The 21,118-nt window shown below is 39.3% G+C and overlaps 1 long non-coding RNA gene across 1 annotated transcript; it reads left to right on the forward strand.

Annotated features, from left to right (window-relative positions):
* Positions 1-42: 42 nt before the first annotated feature.
* On the forward strand, positions 43-15,329 carry LOC120504725. Its single transcript, XR_005628096.1, has 3 exons — positions 43-292; positions 400-546; positions 15,214-15,329. It is a non-coding gene; the product is annotated as an uncharacterized LOC120504725 (long non-coding RNA).
* Positions 15,330-21,118: the final 5,789 nt, after the last annotated feature.

Genomic DNA, 21,118 nt, shown 5'->3' on the forward strand with positions numbered 1-21,118 from the left:
GTCATTAAAGGTCATTGAAGGGGAAAGGCCCGAGCCCCTCACGCGGGCTCCTGTGCCGCCTGCGCGCCAGGAGGAATTTTGGATCTGCGGAGGAATTTCTTCTCAGAAGAAGCGTGTTTCTGCTCAGAATTCTGAGAAGAATTTCTTCTCAGAAAGTGCGATTGGGCTCTGAAATGGGCTGCCCAGGGGGCTGGTGGGTGTCACCGTCCCTGCAGGTGATGGTGGTGTCGGGTCACGGCTTGGGCTCGATGGGATCAGAGGTCCTTTCCAGCCTCAGTGACTCTGGGCTCAGGTTTGGGTGTTTAATGTGCTGCTACGCCAGAGCTGCTCCGTGTGAGTGCGCTCCTGGTTTTTAAATGCACAAACCAAGTGTTGAAAGCTTTCCCTTTAACGTCACAGGCATCCGTCCCTTGGGAAATCCACAGCAAAGTTAAGATTTAACTTCACGCTGCAGAGTCCTCCCACCGTGTGACACCTGCTGATCTCTCCAGCCAACCTCCTTTCTCCTGCCGCTGGCCCCAGGGTGGGCACCGGGACACGGAACAGGTACGGCTCATGGGTGGTGTGCTTCTGCCCTGTTCCTCGCCAAAAAACCCCCAAAACCAAAAAACAAAAACAAAACAAAACAAACCCCCAAAAAAACCAAACAAAAAAACCCCCAAAACCAAAAGAAAAAAACAACACCAAAACGAACTAAACCAAACAAACAAAAAACCACAAAACAACCCCCCAAAACAACTACAAAAACACACAAAAAAAACAAAAACCCACAAAGAAACATCCCCCCCCAAAAAAAAAAAAAAAAAAAACAAAAAAAACCCCAAAACCAAAACAAAACGAAAAAAACAACACCAAAACGAACTAAACCAAACAAACAAAAAACCACAAAACAACCCCCAAAACAACAACAAAAACACACCAAAAAAAAAACCACCAAAAAACCCACCAAAAAACACCCCCCCCCCCAAAAAAAAAAAAAAAGCAAATCAGAAAGTAAATCCTGTTCACCTGTTGGCAGCACAAGTGCTTTTGTCTGCTGAGTCCTGCGGGTTGCACGAAGCTCAAATGCAGCACAAGTGGTCAATGTTTAAGGCATAATTTCCAGTGAAAATGTGCCTCTCAAACTACACCTCACCTCCATCAGAGAGCACTGAAAGGGCCATCTGTTTCCAAAATACAGCCTCATCTGGATCCCCACTGTACTGTTCACCTTCTTCTTTGGCTTCCCCCCTGTTCCACTAATAAGGACACTCGTGGATAATGTGATTTTTCCCTCGCTTTGTCTGTAACACAGAGTAAGAGGGGAGGTAGCCATCTCTCATCTCATAAAGATGCTGTGAAGAAGCCTGACTTTTCATGTATTTGATTAGTTCTTGCTCAGAAAAACAAACCCAGAGTTAGTATCAAAAATTAACCAAACTTCCTCCAGCTTCAAGAGCTGGTGACATTGCAGGGCACTGGCAGTGCTCAGCATCCTAGCTCTGTGCTGCTGCCCTGCAGGTTCCTTGGCATATGCTTTGCCTTTAGATAGGCTGGGATGTATAAAAGAAGCAAAATAATGCTAACGATTTTCACATCTAAGAAAAAAGTCTGAAAATATCACTTTTGCAATTGTGAAATCCATCTGGGAGTAGCTGGATAGTGCTGTTTCCAGTGTCCCAAGGGATGAACCAGTTCTTGCTAACACGCTGGTAAAGGCAAGTCTCTACAGGAGCCTCTTGTAGAATCTTTCTTGGCATGTAGCTTGTTGGAAATTTGAATTTTCCAAGTCAGTTCTACACTACTAAGCAGATTTAGGCTTCCTTCATGAGCCAACAACATCCACTGCTCAGCTGACCTCCAGGAAAATAAAGGGCAAAGTGAAAATATTGATCAGCGGTCTCAAAAGGAATTTTTCCTAGGGTGCCTTTAGTCTGTAGCACTTCCCTGCTTGGAGAGCAAGTACTTGTCAGTCTCCAGCAGACTTGCTGGAGATGTTGTTCTGGAGGCAGGGAGTGGCTCTGCTGCTAAGGACAACATTATCCTGAAGGACTGTGTGTGATTTTCCCCAGGGCTTCTAAGGTGCTGTGGCACCCTCAGCAGTCCCAGGACACTTGTGAATAGTGTAGCCATCTGTCTGGAGACAACATTATCCTGAAGGACTGACTGTGTGTGATTTTCCCCAGGGCTTCCATGGTGCTGTGGCACCCTCAGCAGTCCCAGGACACTTGTGAATAGTGTAGCCATCTGTCTGGAAGTGTGCAAGCTGCATTTTTATCAGTCAGCCTGCACATTCCTGGAGAGATTGCTGATGGATTCATGCACAAGGGCGGTGCTCATGCACACACCAGTTACATCTGTGAGGCTCATGAAGCACGCATAGGACTGCCCAACTCAGGTTTGGCACCTGGCTGGGCTGACTTGCTCATGGGAGGATGCTGAGGCTGTCAGAATCTCCTGGAGTGCATGGCAAAACAAGGATTCACCTTCTGCTTCTAACAGTTTTCACATTCTCCAAATGAAGTTCATCAAAAGAATGAAGTGTATTGGCATCTGTATGTAAGACAGGAACCTTCTGGTAAACTCACATGCCAACTTCACCAAGCAACAGTGTGAAATAAAGATTTCAAGAGATCACTGAACAATTATTAACTAGGCAATTGCTCCTGCTCAAAGGAAAATTATTATTATTATTAAAGAATCCAGACAAGATAATTTCAAGTTCAGTGTTGTTACCTGTTCCTTCTCCTAATGAAAGAAAAAAAAAGCAGAGCAATTTTTATAGTTATACAATTATAGACAGATGTTATCAACACTTCTAAAAGTCATTTGGAATAGTTATTTAGATAGGAAATGATCAATTTTTGTCCTCCCTGGAAATACAGCAAAGCATTGATTTATAGCACCTCTGCCAATTTTTTACTTTTCGTGATATTTTATTAATATTCACTTATTTTCTTTATTAAGAGCTCTTAAAACATCCTGAAATTATTAAATTGTCCCACAGAAAACTAATGCAGAAAGCTAATTCATGAATGAGGTAAACAACGAAGAGAAAAACATAACAAAATCATAAGCAGAGAACGACACTAGAAAATAATTTAATGAAAGATGATTATGCAAGATTTCATAATGGAGTACCTTGCCATGTGTGACTTTAGTATTACATCAAGGGTGTGTTGCGTGGCAGTTGACCAAAACTCATCGTGTTCTATTGTTCTGGGTGTGATCCTAAAATGTTATTTTTCGGGCTGCAGCTGCCTTTGCAAATGCCTGCTCTTGTGTTGAAAGCAGAGGGCAACATCCAGGACTCCCCCATCTCCTGTCTGCATCCAGGTGAAAGCAATCTCATTCCAGGAGCCAGAAGTTTGCTGCATGGTTTTTCCTCCTCCTGTGCCACCGTAGCTCTAAGTCAGCAGGAGCTGGGGTGGCTGCCAGGGAACAGCTTGTGGCCACATTGCTTCAGCCTCATTTCCTCCTGGGAGGATCCATGCTGTGACACGCTTCCCCAGCTCTCCTGGGTGGCACCATATGGTGGCCCCTTAAATTGTAATCTCTGTTCTTAACGTTCATTTAATTCAAAATGCTTGAAATAAACTGAGGGCTGGTAGCAGCCCTTCTGAGTGGCATTTGGGTGGCAGTACAGGGGGACTCTGCTGCGTGCTCGGCAGTGTGAGAACCTCTGTGGTGTGTGGTGAGCTGGCTCTGTTCATTTTGGAGGACAGCCTGGGGAGGGTGGTGCCACAGTCTGATCTGTGCTGGTCACACAGCAGCCTCCAGGGCCCTGTCCTGGCTTCTTCCTGGTAGGAAGCAGTCAATTAACTCCAGGTGAAAGCACACAAGTGGATGAACATATTCAGATGTGAATGACAAGGGACCAGATCCTGGGACTGGGCTGAAGAATTAGGTTATCAAACAGAACAGATGTAGTCTTAGTTCCTTTTCCATATTTAAAATCTAAACCACCAGGTTCACTCCAGATGCATCCTCCCATTCTAAATATGAATAAATACAATATACTCTGTTTTAAACTGGCCAGCAGGAACAATCTTTTCTCTCATTATTCTTTGTTTTATGTTTCCATTTATTTATCTTCTCCCATTTTTCTTCCTGTCTCCCCCACTCTCATTCAATTTACTTACCAAGCATTTTTTAAATCAGTATTCCTCTCTTCCTTTTCTCAGGTCCTCGTTGCTTCTCTGCATTTCTCATTGAAAATGTCTCTATTTTGATCTATGTCTCCCATCCCTTCTGACTACTTCCCATTCAGTTCTAGTAGTTTCACCTTTAGACAGCAACACAGATGGGGAATAAAAAACTTAATTGTACTGTCAAAATCCTTCAGATGAGTTGTATCCTTTGGAGACACTGCAGTTTGGAAGAGAGGCAGTTTTCTAGGATCTTCCAGATGTTTTGCTTCTAGTAGGGATAGAAAAATTGATTAAGAAAGTGTATTTTCTGTTCGTCATTCTGATTGCTTTTCTGCATTATTATTTGGGAAACACCAACCTCTTGAAGGAGAAGGATGCCTGTTAACGAAGTTATAATGTCATTTTCCATGCTCAAATTTTTTATTTTTTTATGCCTCTGTGCTTCTCATTATGTTAACTTTCTTAGGAAACAGGAACAATTAGTATTACAACATAAGAGAAGCACTGCTGTAGAAAAGGTTCTACCTGTTTACATAGTAAAGTCCATGGGGAAAAAGAGATGCTGCTTTACTCTTCTGTGTAAGCCCAGCTACCGTAGAGTTATTTGAATGTAACATTGATCAGCTTGAAAACTGAGAGCAGATGAAGCCAGACATATTTTCTGTTGTTGCTGGATCTCACTGAGTAGTTATGTTTGAGGCTCAGTTCAGTCCTTCTGCATTTTGATATTTTCATGCATGTCTTTCAGGTATATACAAATGTATAGTTTTATTCAAAACTGAGATCTTAGGCTTTGTGTCTAGAAGGCTCAGGCAAATGCTTTAAAATAAACATTGTTGAAATACGAATTCATGGAAAGCTGTGTAAAGAAACCAACTGTTTCTTCTTAATCTTTTTTTACACAGGCATCCTTCTTCTGCTGTGTTGTATTTCTCAGCACCTCAGAGATAACATTTCTGTTGATAAAGTTCTATGTAACACCCTCCTTTTCACAGTGCCAGAATATTTTTGATGTGAAATCCAACTTCATGGAAAGCTTTGTAAAGAAACCAACTGTTTCTACTTAATCTTTTTTACACAGGCATCTTTCTTCTGCTGTGTTGTATTTCCCAGCTCCTCAGAGATAACATTTCTGTTGATAAAGTTCTATGTAACACCCTCCTTTTCACAGTGCCAGAATATTTTTGACCAATACTCACTTATGGGCAACTTCAGTGCAAATTCTTTCCTGCAGGATTTTTGTCAGCTCCATTTCTCACTGCCTGCCTTTTCTTTGCTGGGTTCTGCTCTCTGCTGCTAGCTGTAAACCACTGGTTTACATTCTGCCTTTCAGACCACAATTTTACAAATAACTGAGTTATTTGTAACTGCCCCTCTCAGGTTTGTGTCTCTCCCGAACTAAATGGGAGGTGCTTTCGTATCTGTCCTAAAAATACAAGTGAATAGAACAGGCACGCTTTGCCAGAATTGTGTTGCCAGCAGAACCATAGATAACTCTGCTTTGGTTGTGGCCTTGTTGGTGTTTCAGAGGGTGGGAAGGAGAGCTGTGCAGCAGAAGTGCCGTGGGGCGGCAGTGTAGCCCAGGGATGGAAGTGCATCCACACTTTTCTCCTGGGCTGGAAGCGCCTCTGCACTTTCCCCTGCAGTCAGAAGGAGCCATTTCAGCACTGGGCCACTGGGGGCTGCCTCGTTACTTGGAAAAGTAACTTAGGATAACATTAAGGGAACAAACTGAAAATAAACTGGTTACACTAGAATGGGTGTGACCACTTGGTATTGCTTCCCCAGTTGTGTCCGTGGTGTTTATTTCCTTTCCCTGAGCACAAGGAAGGGGATGTCTCAGTACCTGATCTGTTGCTATTGCCCTCGGTACCCTTGCTCCCTCAGGGGAAGGAATGCCTAATTTAGATTTGTCCTTTAATAATTTTGATGTTTTTCTGATTTGAATGAAGCTCATACATCTGAGTGCAATCAAATCTACACTGCACTCATCCCTTCACCAGAGGAACACAGCAGCACTGGTTGAAAAGTTATTTTAAGCTCTGCAAAATCCAAGCCAGCACTATGGTGTACAGAAAGGGTCCTGTACCACAAAACTTCCACCCTGAGGGATCTGTCATGACCATTCTATACCAAACTCTTACAATATAAAGCCATTTTGCACTAAGACACATTGATCCTGACAGCCCTTAGTGGATTGTGATTCACCCCTGCCTTCCTCTAGTTTGGGATGATATGATGCTGCCTGCTTTAGCATGTGTGCATCTGGATCCATTTGCAGAAACCCTGCAAATAATTATAGGAGAGAACACTTATGAAAGCAGATCAATCAAATTACAGAATTGAGGACATTCTTTAATTTGGCTTGCTAAGCTTTGATACTAAAATATCCTCTTAGCCCTTTGTGGAGGACTGTGAAATAAGACTTATCTCTCTAATCTCACACTTTCAGAAATTCTTTTCTTCCATATGATTAAGGGTGTTCAAAATTATCTTCAATTATGCAACTAAGACTGCTCTAAATGCATTCAAATAGAGTGGGGAATAGAATTTTAAAAACCCCCAAAACTTCAGAGAAGTGAAGAGCAGTCCCTTCAGCCTGACAACCTTCCATCCAGGTTTTTTCTTTTCTTAAGGAACATTGAAAAATATTTAAATGTAAAGATTTGTTAAGGAAACATGACTAACTTTCACCAGACTGCTGAATCTCTTCTGGTAATCTGCATGAGTAGAATGAACCCTGTATTATTATTTTGATCCTAGGTTTTAAAATTAAGAATAGCTTTGTTAGAGCTCAATTCAGTGTCACCTGGTCCTGAGCATTGCAGGGCAATGGCTACTGGCTACAAAGTTTTTTCTAAATGTTATAGGTTTTCCTTACAATTTTGTCCTAAAAACTCAGAATATTTTAACTGCATTATTCCTTTACATTCAGATATTAGTTTTTTCTTGCTTTGCTGTCAGTCAGGCAAGTCCTGAACAAGAGGCCAAAGGTAGCACTGACCCAAAACCTCTCAGTAGTTTTGAGGAGGCTGTGCTGCCTAAGCAAAATTTGGAGCTGTGTGCTGGGCCAGGAAGGAGTGGGGAGAGCTATGAAACTGTGAGCAGAGCTGTGTGGAGCTGGGTTGGTGGCTGCTGAGGCCTGGGGGGAGATGGGGAGCACAGACTGCAGCCCCAAGGACCTCTCTGGCAGCAGCAGCAACCAGCAGGACTTTCCAGGGATCTTTCCAAGCAAAGTAAGCTGTAGGGCCATCATAATTTTAAAAAATAAAAATAAAAAAATCAAGTCTGTTAGCTGTCTGAGGCAAACTCCAGCTTTGCCCATGGTTCTAGCTGACCCTGCACAGAGATTATTTTTATTCCAGCTGTTTATCTCCTTGATGTGTTTATCTTACCTGCAAAACCTGGGAGTCTTTACTCTGGGCCAAGGTGTGCTGCAAACATAGACATGCTTGCAAAAATATTTGCAGAAGAGTAATTCACTGTAAAGGCACAGGAGAGGGAGGAAGAGGGGAATGTCTCTCCAGAAAGCAGCTGGGGGAGGCTAGGAAGGATTGTCTGTGTATCTACCATCTTGATGAGAACAAGATTTATCATCGTGCTTTTCAGATCACTGATCTTCTCCAGACTCAATCAGAATCAATCAGAAGTTTCCTATTGTTTCTGTATGTTTACAGTCAACCCCACTGGGTATTAGCTTTCAAATGTATTGACATGTGCACATTTGCAGTCAAAAATACAAGCCTGTAATACTTAGAAAGACAACAGAAAAATCATTAAAATATCTGAAGATTGTGTATCCTATGTTCAGAGTTTGGAAGCATGATTAACTTCAGATGCACTTAAACAATGAGTAGACATGAAGAAGAGTTCATGTTTGGAACTAAAAATTGTTCATTAATTTTACAGTCTCTGCCAAATAAGGCAGAATTTATCTACTTTTGTCTGACTAACTTCAACTGCTTTAGAGTCCCATAAACTTCATACAACAATTATGTATCTTTTTACTGTGTGATACCACCTCTCTTTGCTCTCTTTTAATCATCTGTCTCCTGTTTCATATGACAAGCAGTGTTTTCACAATCCCTCACCAGCTAGAATCCAGTATTATATAGCTGATGCCATATAAAAGCAAATTTTCTTTGCCATTACAAACCTCAATAGCCAAAATTCAAATTATGTTTCTTGAGATGTTTCCTATTGTTTTTGCAGGTAGATGTTTTTTTTTAATCCTCAAACAAAGATGATATGTCAAGCAAGTCAACTATTTCAATTCATATATTAGGCAATTAAAACAAACCAGTAAAATTCTGCTAGCCCATTTACCTGAAGCAAGTACATTTTGATGAAGAAGGGCATAGTGTAAGTTGGATGTAGTGGGTACAGATAAGGAAAATTCACATGTTACATTTTTATACTGCTCTTTAACAGTAATTTTCAGCAAGATTCATAGCAATTTGTTTCAGTTTCTTGTGAACTGGGTTCTCTTTTTGCATTAATTTTTCAAATTTTCAGTAGACACCCAGACTGTGTATCTGGTTTCAACAAAGGCTGGAATAGACATTTTTAAGATTGCAGGGTGGCTGGATAGATACCTTTTCCTTGCTTTTTATACACACCTTATGTGGTTTTTTCTCCTTCAGAATTTAACTCCTAAAAGATTGTAAGCCATTCTAATTACAACATATAGTGAGCTATTTAGATATTCAGCTTGATCAATGCTTTAAAGAATGTTGGAAAAAAGGATTGGGTAAGCCCATTTCAGAACCATTATGACTGCACATTGATTTCCAGTACTACCATTTATCCAGAGAGAATTTTAAAAGGGAAACTCAGTGATGGTAGTCATGGGTACTCAGTCAGGCAGCCATGAAACCAAGGGATGCACAATATTAGAATATTATTTTTACCTTTTTTTCACTTGGACAGCAGAAGATGAGGCCTGGAAAGATGGACAAACAGAATTTGTGAGAGAATATTTCTCAATGGCTGGAAAAGTGTTTGAGACAAGTGACCCAGCTGGCTGACCCAAAGTGGTATGAATGTTGTAGATTTCCAGAGTGGATTTTTTTATAGCTCTTCTAGGAGAAGTTTAGTGGAAGGAACAGATCAAAAATAGAAGCAAATGAAATTTGAGCCAGTATGAGTTTTCCTGTTATTTTTCCAAACTTTTTTGACCACGTACATTCAGCTAAAGAACTCCCTCATTTGCCCTGCACACTTCTTTCCACTTCCTCCTCAGCAGAGGAAAGGACAGAGCTTGAAATATAAAATGGTGGTGCTTCAGGCAGCTGTATTCAACTGATTTTTTTTTCTGATTTGCCTTAATATGGTGTGGATTTTAGAAATTAGATTATGCAATTGGCCTACCCATAACTGAATTATTTATAAAGTCTTATGTAGTCTGAAGCCTTTTGTTAGCTATATGTTAAAGAATGTTCAAAAGCATAAATGGAAGGAAATGGAATAAAATACTTAACAAATTGCTTCTGGATTGACTTTTCCTGGATAGTAGATAGGAATAATTTCTTCATTTCTCTCAGTGCATATAGCTTGGACTCAGCCACGCTTCTGTTGAAGGTTGTGCATGCCAGCAAAAGATGTATCACTAGGAAAACCAAAACATTTTGCAGGGAACCATATGCCTTGGGTCAAATGAAATGTTTGACATTAAAGGTAGCATCTTGCCCTCATAAGAGTAATTAATTTTCTTGTTAATATAGTAGAATTAATGTAAGTCCCACAATAACACTGAAATAAGCACTTCAGCTATTTTTACTGGGCACTTGAGCTATTGTAGTATTTTATATTTAAGAACTGATTTTATTTTTTGTTAAAATAAAATATTGACCCCATGAAAATCAGAATGAGACAATGTCATCTTCTGAGTCTCACTGACGCTTAGATCAGGGCTTCTTAACAGTACAGTGGACAGATGCCAGTTTTGGGCACATCTGTGTCCATTTGCGCTGCCCTCTCTATTTGGATGGAATTACTGCTGATCAAAGAAGGGGCCCAAGCATTTACAACCACAGCAGAAGAAATTCGAACCATCAGAGGCTGAGTAAAATCATCCCACAGGCTGCCAGCTGCTTTCTCTGATCTAGACTGTTACTCTGATACTATTTCTTCCCAGAACTCATTTCTGCAAGGCTGTTATTCCTTCCATAGCTGGAAAACTGCTGTAACTGAGTGGAAGAGGAAAGATTCCTGTTAACCAGACTATCATTCAGCATTAGGAAAGTTGCAGTTAATTGTAACCCTTTGTAGCACCAGATCACCAATATTAGAATATAATGAGTCTCAAGGACCTCAACTCGAGAGTTTCTGGCAATACTTCTATGTAGGCCATTGTTTCAAGGACATTAATTCTGAAAACAATCCTCTTTTTGCATGCACAAAGCTGCATTCTTATCTGTGGGATGTTTATATGCAAAAAAAAGCTGTGGATCTGTCAGCCTGTCATGAAGGCTTCTTGAAAAATATCTAGGCAGCGAGTTGATTAGGTTCTTAATTAATTTGAACATGTAATGTTGTCAAACTGAAATTTGACATAATTAAAAGCAATTTTAGAAGTGACCGTGCATGTTTTGGAAAGCCATAATCATAATATTGGTGCAAACAGCCCCGCTGCAATTCAGGCCATAATGATGCTAATTTGACCTGTTCTAGGAGAAATGAGTACCTGGGGAAGTACAAGCAGCATACCCAAATCCACATATTTCAGAGAGTGGGGAGGAACTCAGATCCTAATGAAAATTGATTTTTTGGATGATCTTTGTTTTAGTGGTTTCACATCTGTCAAATTGCATTCAGGGGAATGCTTTTGGACTTTTCCTGGTGGGAGTAAGTGTTTTGAAATTTTATGCAGGTAGTGCTGGCATGTCTTGATTTATATTGTTCCTTCAAATGGAAATCCATTAAGAATAACTTAGAAAATCCATATTTTGAATAGATTTTTAAAAAGGTCTTCTGTCACTGAAAAGCAGCATCATGCAGAGATACTGAGCTAGAGTTATACTGAGTTGTCTACATACCAGAAGAAATTCAGATGTGATTAAATGGTTCTGTCTTGCTTGTTTGAGTTAGCCTAGGCATTTTTGAATAGCAGCTGTGCTTTATTTGTCTGTACAAGTGTGTGTACATAAAATGGTTCACAAACAGTATAAACCTCCCTCTAACAAATTAAATTTGAAGATGTCATTATGTTATTAATTAAATAATGATGACTTTCCAACTTTTGTAAACAAATTTTGTCAAAGAAGTATCCACTGTAGACAAAAATAGAAAAGGGAAGGAAGAGCAGGGTCCCATCCACAGAGAGCATAAAGTAGGAGCAAGGGCACAGGGAGAACAGGTTTCTGTTACATGTCAGTCGTGCAAAACAGAAAGGATGCCAGTGTTAGAAACACCTATGAAATATGCATCAAGAAAAACATGCACAGGACATGCTGCACTGCCAGACAGCAGCGTACAGGGCACACAGTGCATGGAATCAGAGAACACCTCCAAGGACAAAAGGTTCAAGATCATCTAGTTCCAAACCCTTGCCATGGGCAGGGAGCCTTCCAGTAGACCAGGTTGCTCAAAGTCTGTCCAAGCTGGCCTTGACCACTTTCAAGGATGCAGCATTCACAATTTCTTTGGGCAGCCTGTCCCAGTGCTTCCGAACCCTCAGTTCATTTGAACCCATTTGAGTATCAGAGTATATTACATTTTTTTCTGTCAATTTCTTTTTCATTTAAGTAGAAACTGAAGCAGAAAACAAATTCACAAATTTGGTGATACCACCTCTTCTAACAGCTCCTGAAATCTCATTTTCATTTCCTTTTCCATAGCTCCTATTAAACAAGCTAAACCCACAATAACTTTTCAACTGCACTCCAAATGCATTTAAGAGATTATTTTTCTTTGGTGTGGCCAGTCCTGAAATAATGCAGATACCTCTTGTGGATTTTTTTTAACACATACTGAAAAGGAGGGGAATTTTGCCATCTCTTCCTGCTCTCACCCTGCCAAATGCTACACAGGCTGAAATTTGCACAGAAGTTTGGTTTAGTCTTTAGAAATCTTGATCATTCTTTATTATAATTAAAATAATTACTGCAATTATTCTTCATAACTAACCTATAATGGAAAATAGATCTATGGCAGGCTGAACTAAAGTAATCTGGATTCCCTGGATTTATGTGCACTGCTTTTGAAACAGTCTCTTTTCCATGTAGCCCGGGGCAAGAGTCTATATTTATCTCCAACTTGTTGTTTTTATTTTTCACTTTGCAGTGGAGATATTCTTGAAGTATGTTTTACAACCCATAGGTTTCCCTCTCCAAAATAAATACATTGGATCACTGTTATTCTGGTAACTCTCCTATTTGGAATCTGGACCTGGCTCCTTAGGCTTGTACTTTGTGAAATAAAGTAATTCCAGTCACAGAGGGCCAGAGGGCAAGAGAGCAGGATATGTCTGGTTCATGAATTTCCAATTTGATGAAGCTATGCTACCAGCATTTTTTAAACTGATGATTACACCATTAAAAAAAAAATAAATGTTTCCAGCCTCTGGTAGATAAGAAGTATGAAAGAAATCCAAGCAAAGTTTTCTCCTTGCCAGTCAAACTGGGCTCAATCCTGCAAATTCTTTTGCAGTAGTTAAGCTTTATGTACAGCAAAGCAGACCCCAGCAAGCCTTGTGTATGTCTGATGAGTGCACAGTTGCAGGGAAGGAGAGAGGCAGGATGAAAGGAAATCCTAAATAGCTTCAGTCCCCTTCACTGTGTAATTTACCAACTGGGTTGGAGGGAGCTTTTCATGTGTCATACGGTCTAATTTGCAACAGGATTAAGTTTTTCAGCACCTTCAAGGAGTCCTGTTTGTTCTACGTGTGTGGATTGGCACAAGGTAACATTCTTTAAGGAACTCCTGGCATCTGGTGATCTTACCTGAAAAAATAAGTTGTGTACAGTTGGAGAGCTCCCATCTAGTTATGATATAGTTCCCTTTCTGATACACAGAAGAGCCAGCTGTCCTTTTGAACAGGGAACATCCTGCCTTTTGTAAAAGAAAATTCAGAAGCTGGTACAGAATGGACTCAAGCATCATCTTGGATGGCTGAGCAGAACTGTGGGAATATCTGGTATTTCATAGCATGTCCAGATAAAGATTTGAATCCAGATTTTTAAACCACTTCCTAGAAGCAAAGAAATGTGCAAAACTAATGTCAAGTCTTGGAACAATTGTTAATGCATTAGAAAATTGTGTTAGTGTTAGAAGATTGTTACTCTTGCAAATTTTGTAGTTTGGGGCAGTGACCTTGAAGGCTTGAGTGAGGTTTTATTCATTAAAGTGGAAATACAGGTAAGTATTGTGAAATACTTAAAATAATTAATGCTCATATAAAATGGGAAGTAGTGTAAAGAACCAGGAAAATGATTTTATCTTTGTTTATAGTGTAGACACTGGAGTACTGTGTACTGTTCTGAAACTCTTTTGTAGAAAGTGAAAACACAAGTGTCTCAAAATGGTTATAATAGTCACAAATTTAAAGAGTAATGGTTATAATAAAGTCATAAATTTAAAGAGTGCAACCTTTTTATGTATACAAAATAAGCTTTTTATGCATAAAATATCATCCTTGATACTTTCACCCCAAGAAATCTCACTGAGAAAAACATAACAAGAACAATGGCCAGAAAATTTGAGCTACTAGAAAAATCTCACATAGGTTTAATAGTGATAATGATACCCAAAATTACCAAGGGAAGTAGGGGGCTCTCTGTCTTTCGACTGAAATTGTCTGAAGTGATTCCAGAGCTGAGCACAAGTTGTTAAACTCCATATATGAATTGCTGGATACCATTCCCCAGGTGACATTATGCAGGAAATTAGGCTGGTGGTGTAAGAATTTTCCTAATCTATGAATCTACAAGATTTTATCAGCCTCACTCTGCTATACCTCCTTGCAGATTTCAATATCATTATTAATATTTATCAAAGTGACAGGCATAAATTACAAAATATTTTCTACTCTTTAGCATTATGTATTGTCTACTGTAAGAGAGAAGGCAAAGTAATCACTGCATTTCATGTTCTGAGCAAGTTTTCTACTTGTGAATGTTGATGAATCATAGTTTGTTAGGGTGACCCCTGTAAGTCTGCTTGAAAATATTAATGAGATTTCTGTGGTTGCAATTGACCCGTTAGTGATAGGATAAAAATAAGCTTCATGGCTGTCAGATTTATAGTTGCATGTGAAAATATATCTGGGGAGAAGGGAGGGCACCAGAAAATGAGATCAAGCAGTTACTATAAACTGAGAACAAAAATATATCCTCACCAATTTATTTCTAACTCTGATATCTCACATAAACCTTTAATAAGCTTCACTGATAAGGGAACAAATGAATTTGGCATTTGGGTTTATTATAAAGAAGTTACAGCTTAATTTTAAGACATCTATAATAAATGTTTTTAAGAAAACATTGAAAGAAATAAACATTAAATCATATTACAGAAAGGAATTTCAAGAAGAAAGAATAATTGAATTGCTGATAATTAATGTGTTGTATTTACTAGGACAAATCTAACAGGTTACATTTGGGGTTACCAGCATGTGGGTGGAGTTCTAGAAAAATGTTTTCTAAAGCAGATGACATAATAGCTATGATGCAAAGTGAGCTCTCATTCTGTTCTCAGAAAAAAAAAAAAAATGTCCAAAGCAGCTTTGACTGCACAGAGAATTACGCTAGTGAAAAAATAATCCACTCTTAGATTTTCTCTGGTTGCTGATTTATGAATCTGTATAATGCAATATTGCTTTGAAACAAAAAACTAAAATTCATGCAACTCTCTTCACAGACTGGTAACCTCAAATGCGTCTTATTAAATGCACTGGTTTAATAATTTACTTAACTTTAATCATTACTGTACTTTGTTGTTTGGAATATAATTTGAATTTACATTTTATCGAATTTGCCTTTATAATTAATGATTTGATACATAGGTCTTCCCTGAAAATCACATGACAAAATATATTTTATTCTTTATTAATCAATGTCTACTGTTTTTCATTCAACATGAGCAGAAGCAGTTTATCCAGTGAAAAGTTTTGTCCTTCTGGATCTGCACCAGTGTAATTCTCAGTTCAATCAGAATTTCTCTGGTGCTGGTTTTGTGTTGGCTGAAGGAGATGCACTTCACACAGTAAGTATTATTCCATTATACATATCAGGGAATTTCAATGGTTTTTGAGTTGTTTGCCTTCTATAATTTTCCAAGGGAAATACAGATCCTGGGATAGCGAATTTAAATTATAATGCCAGTAGTCTTGTGTTTTATAGTCCCACGTGAAGGACCTTTCAGAAGTAGTCAGCGAATCCCCAGGGGTCTGTGGGACACAGCTGGAAATCACCACACCAAAGGAAATATTTGCCAGCCTCCACTGTGAGAGATAGAGATCTGTGTGTGTGTGTCCTGCAGGGCACTAAACAGCCTCAGCTTCAGCTCCCTCCTCCCCACTGCTGCTGTCACACTGGAAGACCAGGATTCCCACCACAAAGCATAACTAAAGTACTTAAAATTAAAAATACACAGAAGAGAGAAAAATCTGATTTTGGACAGTGTTGTATTCCCAGTCTGACCACAGCTCACCATTTTAGAGCTCATTTCCAAAGCAGTGTGCTTTCTCTCCAGTGCAGGCATTGACTCATGCTAAGGAATGTATTCCATTACAGCTTTGCTGGCTTGCACTGTAGCTTCATGTAGAACCAGTTAGTTGCTGTGGTGACAGAAGCCAACAAACAGAAAAAAATTATGAATTTTTTCAGGACTGGTCAGAGCAGCTTAATGACAGCATCCATGCTTGAAAGTGTAAAACTTTCTTGTTTTGCATTTTTTTAAAAGGAGATTTAAGGTGTAATATCATCCTAAGGCCATTTATGTTTCCTCCTATAATATTAAATTTTTTAAGCCATAGAGACTGTAATCTACAGCCATTCTTTCAAGAAAATCTGGAGTTTAACTCCTTAATAACAAACTGATCCACAGCTAAACTGGTGAATTCCCACTCTCTTTTGCAGAGGTATGTGAAGACAGAATCTGAGCTGTTTGGTGTGGATAATATTCATCTAGTCCTGAAATCTGCACAATACTTTTATAACCTTAAATTTACTATAACATTTAATGGGGGTGTTTGAAAAATAATGTAGGATAAATATAACATTGCGATATGTCAGAGAGGTACAAACTCACCAAAAACTCACAGTAAAATGAAAGTCATATCTATTATTGCTCTAATATTTGATTTTATTAACAGATTTTCAAGAAAATAATAGTATGGGATGCTGTCTATGAAAAGTGGAGATTTATTATTTTAAAGAGGCAAAAATATATTACAAGTCCATTGTTCAGCTTTGACCTTGGTAACGTTTAGATCTGCAAATACCGTCCAGTGACAATGAGATGGGTATAAAGTTACTGCAAGGATGCTGAGTTGTTACGTGCTCTGTGCCAAAGGAAATGGAGCTTGGGGCAAAAGGTGATTTAAGGCTCTTATAGGAAAGGGGGAGTTTGTGTATCAGGAGGAGATTATTGTGTTCTCTTCACTCAAATTTCCTTGTTCAGTTTGAGGAATGAGGAACCAAGGGAAAGATCTCGCTGCAGGTGAACTTGGCCTTTTTGTTCAATCCACTCACCAACTACAGGGACTGCTAAAATCTGGTTTTGTCCATTGCACTGTGACAGAACAAAGTTTCTCTTCTTCTCTTAATGCATTTTGGTTTAGAGTAGTGTTAAAGCCCTTCATGAAAAACTCTTTCTGGCTGTGGCACTCCCAGATAAGTGTCAGGAGAACTCAAGCAGGTTTCCAGCCAAACTACAGAACCACAATACAAGCCCAGCCAAAAAGGATCTTGAAAGATCATCTGGCCCAATCTTCCATGAGAGAGGGAGCCCAAATGACATTATCTAGCACCTGTCCAATTGCATGTTAAAACCCTCCATTTATGGGTATTTAATCCTGTCCCTGGGGAGGCTGTTCCAGTGATTGATAGTTCTCACCATAAAAAGTTGGTTTTTTCTTAATTGAAGATGGAACCTCTGCTGGAACAACTTGTGTGTCCCATCTCTTTCCCCCACCCCCATCTTTTCCATGTATCTCCTTGTGAAGTGAGAGGCACTGTCCTGTTTCCAACTGGAAAATGTTCAGCCTCAAATGGTGCAATTCCCTTGTTTCATCAACCCAGCACTGAAGCATTCAGAGAGGCTCTTTTGCTCCTGCCTGCTTGCAGAAGCAGCTGTGGAGGGGCTCTAGGTGACCCCACCAGAGCAGCCAGCAATGTGTGGTCACATCTGAATGTCCTGCCATGTCATTGCCAGCCCCGCAGAGATGGCAGAGGGCTCTTCCTGTGCCACTCTGCTCCATCTGCAAGGGGGACACCTGGGATTAGCAGGCCACTGAGCTCAGACAGAGGTGGGACAGAGTACAAAACCAGCAATTTGGGGTACCTTCATGCAGGTACTCACTGGGAGTCAGGGGGTGCCTGGGCTCAGTCTCCTCAGAGGAGAGTTGCATGCTGTTGCAGCATGTGGGCACTTTTATGGTTGTGCATAGATCTGGCACTGTACATCCATGTTGTTATTCTCATTCATTGCCATTGCCATTTTTAGTGTCAGATCCATCTGCCATGAAAAACTGTGCATGTAAAAATTAATGTGGGAAAAACAGACTTGCTGTGGTATGAGTTGGGGAATTTGGATCAGATTGATATGTGTGCCTGCAAGGACCTATATTTGTATGCATGTGTGTGTCTGTGTGTTTCATTAATAGATGCTGTATTATTGCTATAGTTAGGTAATTCTCAGCCCATTACTTTTATTGCTAAATTTGTTAATTTGCCACATGTCCTCAAGGGACTATATTGACATTGGCAGGATAAGCCGAAGGGCTGTTGTGATGTCTAGACAAAAGGAATTAAAGACAGCAGAAATACTTACTCAATACTTTCCCTCTGTGGGAAGTTTCCGTCTCACTCTTAGAAGCCTTTAAATATAACTTTATTAACAGTTTAATATAATAACAGATGTGTGCTGTAATGGAATAAGTGTAAGCATTTTACATGTATTTACAGTTGGCTGGGCAGACTCTCCCTGACTAACATCAAAGCCAATTTTAATATTGTGGAATTGAAATTAAACTAGGAGTGTTAAGTCTCTAGGAATTTTCACTGCAAATGAAAAACAATCTCATCAGTTAGACTGGTACTATGAAAATCCTACACTATTTTGAAAGGAAGAGAAAGTAAATCCACTCTTTGAACAGCAGAAAAAGAACAAAGAAAAAACTTGGATTATCTCTGTGTGGGCGACATAATCCAGGGAAGATCCAGGGATACATAAATTCTAGGTCAGAGAACAACCATTACAGTAAAAGTCTTGTCTGGGTTCCTACCAAACCACCAGACAAAACATCCTGCTGTATCACTCCCATCAAAACTACTGCAACAAGAGAATTAATGGGAGGAGCTGACAGCTCTTTTCAGACTTGTGTCTTGATTTCTTTTTCTCCCACATCTTTAAAGTTATTTACCTCAAGGTATCTTCTGTGAAGAGGATCTGAGATTTGTGGAGGAAGTCTGGCTAAGTCAGAAGATATTCATGGGAAAACATCAAGAGAAAAGAAGAATAGAAGATTAAAGGGCGTTCAAAGAGAAGAGAAAGGATATATTAGTGAAGTCCAGAAGACAATGAGGTGAAAACATTATATATATGGATATATATCAGTAGACAAAGTGGTTTTGAAAAGTTTCCACACTTATGAAGATTGAGCTGAGTGAAACTCATCTGAGTCACCAACAAATAACTTTGTCAAGATATTCAGTGTTGGCTCATACTGACTACTCTGTTCTCTCTGGGACTGTGAAGGAAGTGTTTTGATAGAATAGCCTAATTAAAATTAAAGAGAAATCAGAAGGAAACCCTCACACATTTTCAACAAGATCTGTTCTCTGCTATTGCCATCCTATCTCTTCTTTCTGGAGTGAAGATACCTACTTCACCCCTCTCCTTTCACTGTCAATCCCAGTTCAGGATATCTCACTTTCCATTTTGGGAAGCTTCACTCTCTGCTGTGTCACAGCCTGGCTCTGTCTCTACATTTGACAGGGGTTTTGGCAACATCTTCTTGTTTCCACTCCATACCTCCCTCTAGTACCACATGGGCAGATGGCCTTGCCTGTTGCTCTAACTGCTACACTTTCCTTCATGATTGATTGCATATCTTAAAATGTGAGGACAGTGATGGAAAAATAAATGTTGCTTGGCTTTGGAAGTCTGCTCATCTTTGTCTTTTCCAGCAGAGAAAATAATGTAGTCCAAACCAGAAAGAGGAAGAATTTAGAAGACTAAATAACAAAGTTTTATTGCCAGGATCTTTTTCATACAGAATACATAAATTAAAAAAATATATATTATATTATAGATATAGATAATTAGATATAGCTATAGCTATAGATTAGATAGAGATATAGAGATAGAGATATAGAGAGAGATAGAGATAGAGATAGAGATAGAGATAGAGATAGAGATAGAGATAGAGATATTATATATATATATATAACTAATTAAAATAAACATAGAAGAAAGAATGAAACAGAAGAGGAGACCTTGGGGAAAGATCTCTCAGTTACATATGCTGTATTGTTGTACTGGAAGCCAGGAATATTTTTCCCAAAAACATAAAACTCCATCATGACCCAGATTATGAAAAGGCTTTTCCCTGGCCTCACTAGAAAGGAGAGTCTATGGCAGTTTGGAGGCTGTTTGACAGCCTGGAGCATGGGGCTCAAAATGATCTATTTTTTTTGGACTTGATTTTGAAGTCAGAGAATACACTGTCAGTCAGCAAACCGCAGAACACATGTAACCCAAAACAAAGCTGCTAACCAATTTGCAACTGCAACTAAATACAGGATTGTTCACAATGCCTGTGCATACTGGGGTAAAATGTATCCAAAGGCTATCACAGACACTGAATCCTCTGAGGTCTTTTATCTCATTCCTTACTTTTCTAACAAGACAGAAGCTGTTCCCAATGCTTATATGAAACCTAGCATACATGTGGGTAGATGTATATATAGGTACACATTACACATGGCCATTCTTAGCTATGTTGTTTTGTTGGTTTTTTTTTTCCCTATATAGGTGCACATTACACATGGCCATTCTTAGCTATGTTGTTTTGGTTTTGTTTTTTTTTCCCTAAAACATGGTTGTGGATATTTTAATATTGCAGCAATGAGTCATCACCACTGTGGTGCTTTTAAATGGGATTCCAGCTGGGACTGAGTGTTCCTCCTCTGTCTGACAGGGTCTGTGCAGGCACTGTTCGAGCTCCTTGTTCTGCCAGTGTTTGCTCCATTCCTTGTTAATGTGTCTCATCCTCCCAGTAGCTCTGGACTCACAGTGTGCATTTCCTCAGGCAAGGCTTTTGTTCACTGCTGGCTTTTTAGAACCGATTACCAGGTGACCATAATGACCATATTATAGTCAAAATGTGCTTTGTTCTCTGTCAGTGCCTGAAATGTGTCTCTATACACTCCAGCTTTCTAACACCAACACTGTGCTCAGTTTACGGACATTTGTAATTGAAAAAAAATAAATCCGTCGCTAGGTGATATAGAGACAGTGTTTATTTTTTGGGTGAGAAAGGTGCATAAGGTTGAGGTATTCAACTCTGTGGCATGCATTTTATGTGTGTGACACCCAGTAACTCTCTGTAAGTAATATATCAAGTATTTTATTTTCATGAATCATATTTCCAGTTGTGTGTTTTTGTATAAACCACTGGAATTCATTATAGCAGTTTCCCTCATATCATGTATCAATTTCCCAGTCAAGCCCTCAGGTTTTTTAAACACATTTCTATTATATTTATTCTTTACTTGGTAGTCATCATTGCATACTAGTACTTCAAAGATGCTTGTTCAGGTAGT

This window comes from Passer montanus, unplaced genomic scaffold, assembly GCF_014805655.1.
Source record: "Passer montanus isolate IOZ18808 unplaced genomic scaffold, ASM1480565v1 scaffold3, whole genome shotgun sequence".
NCBI classification, from domain to species: Eukaryota; Metazoa; Chordata; class Aves; order Passeriformes; family Passeridae; genus Passer; species Passer montanus.